We start from the raw sequence: 2,114 nt of genomic DNA, 5'->3' as shown, positions 1-2,114 counted from the left end.
TAAAGTGATCAGTAAGTTCTATTATGTAATGACTTAGTACGTCAACGTTTGTACTATGGAGCATATACAACAACTACTGTGTAAACAGGAGGATGGGTCGCGACGTTGACATACTGTGCCGTTCTCTGTTGTGTTAGGATAAGGTCACTTACGCGCGAGAGTTTGTTGACGTTGGGAGACTTGAGGAGGACGGGCTGGATCACGGGGCCAAGTGTGACATCGCTGTCAAGTGTGTTATGTCGGTCTTGTCTGAGGTCAACCCCTAGAGTTGGCCTAAATAATCGCCCCCGGGTGGGCTCGAACCACCAACCTTTCGGTTTACAGCCGAACGCGCTAACCAATTGTGCCACGGAGGCTCGAGGAACGTACTAAACAAATTTGTAATAAGGCGGAACTACTTAGATATCGAAGTGTAATAATTATCTGAGTTTGAGAGCTACTAATAGTGGCCTCGATGAGGACAGGAGGCCGGCGGCTTGTCGACGGTCCCCCATTTGCTTTGATGATATTTTCCTGATGATGATAATTCCTATAGTGTCCTAATGCCTAAGTAACCTTATGTCTAGTGGTCACGACGGAGACGGGAAGCCGGCAGCTTGTCAATGGCTCCCCCATTTTTCCTAAGTTTCCTCCTTTTCTTTCTTCCCTAATTTTCCTCCTTTCCCCCCACAAAAAAGAGTAACAACAACAAAAAAGACTCTGGGGTTGGAGTCCCTGTGCCTTCTTGTACCAACTTCGAGGTTAACTCCGGAGCTGGAGCCCCCTGGAGGCAGTTCCTTGTTGCCTTCAACCTCGTTCTAACAGTTCCTGCGACGGCGCTGGAACCAATCTTATTGGCGTTTGCCTTTCCAATGGAGACGTTCTGTGCTGTGGAGAGGGGAACCTGCTGCATGGGTGACAGCTTCTCCCCCGTATCAACCTACCCTGGCTCTGCGCCCTGAAGAGGCCACTCCAGACCGACAACCAGAGCGCAACTCCATAGTCTCCTGAGACAGATGGACGCCTACTACTTGGATGGTCCACCAGTTTTTACATTCTTGTAAAGCCACTAGCAAGTATTGCGTCTCGGGCAGGTCCTGTATCCTAATACGGCTAAGTCCTAAGATTAATATTAATTTTAATTATTAACTCCGGAATACGACCCGTCAAATAATTTCACTGCTGGGTGAAGAGAGGAGTAAAGTTAAGGATTGGAACCCAGTCAATCCTCCCCGGCCAGGATACGAACTCAGACTAAATTGTTCGCGAAGTGCGGGGACTATTGTTTCACCACTGCTCCACGGGGACTGCATGCACGGGGACCAGTCATTGAAAGTTGCACAACAATTGGGAACTCTAATAAGAAAGTCAACTTTATTTTCAAGGAAAATAAAGTTATTGAACTGTAAACATCTCTGGTGCGGCCACATTTGGACTGCTGTATCAAGCATAGAGGCCTCAGCTTCAGAACATATCTGCTGTGGAGAAAGTACAACACAGAGCGACAAAAAGCATCTCAGAACTAAATCGGCTCCCATACCAGGAACGGTTGAGGGCCCCAGGACTAACACAACAAGCCAGACGTGGCATGGTGGCTCCCATACCAGGAACGGTTGAGGGCCCCAGGACTAACACAGCAAGCCAGACGGGGCATGGTGGCTCCCATACCAGGAACGGTTGAGGGCCCCAGGACTAACACAGCAAGCCAGACGTGGCATGGTGGCTCCCATACCAGGAACGGTTGAGGGCCCCAGGACTAACACAGCAAGCCAGACGGGGCATGGTGGCTCCCATACCAGGAACGGTTGAGGGCCCCAGGACTAACACAGCAAGCCAGACGGGGCATGGTGGCTCCCATACCAGGAACGGTTGAGGGCCCCAGGACTAACACAACAAGCCAGACGGGGCATGGTGGCTCCCATACCAGGAACGGTTGAGGGCCCCAGGACTAACACAGCAAGCCAGACGGGGCATGGTGGCTCCCATACCAGGAACGGTTGAGGGCCCCAGGACTAACACAGCAAGCCAGACGTGGCATGGTGGCTCCCATACCAGGAACGGTTGAGGGCCCCAGGACTAACACAGCAAGCCAGACGTGGCATGGTGGCTCCCATACCAGGAACGGTTGGGGGCCC

The 2,114-nt window shown here is 51.6% G+C and overlaps 1 non-coding gene across 1 annotated transcript; it reads right to left on the bottom strand.

Annotated features, from left to right (window-relative positions):
• Window positions 1-282: 282 nt before the first annotated feature.
• On the bottom strand, window positions 283-356 carry TRNAY-GUA (transfer RNA tyrosine (anticodon GUA)). The gene has a single exon. It is a non-coding gene; the product is annotated as a tRNA-Tyr (tRNA).
• Between the last annotated feature and the right edge of the window lie 1,758 nt (window positions 357-2,114).

This window comes from Procambarus clarkii, chromosome 35 (assembly GCF_040958095.1).
Source record: "Procambarus clarkii isolate CNS0578487 chromosome 35, FALCON_Pclarkii_2.0, whole genome shotgun sequence".
Classification (NCBI taxonomy): Eukaryota; Metazoa; Arthropoda; class Malacostraca; order Decapoda; family Cambaridae; genus Procambarus; species Procambarus clarkii.
This window is presented reverse-complemented; position numbering and strand designations above follow the sequence as displayed.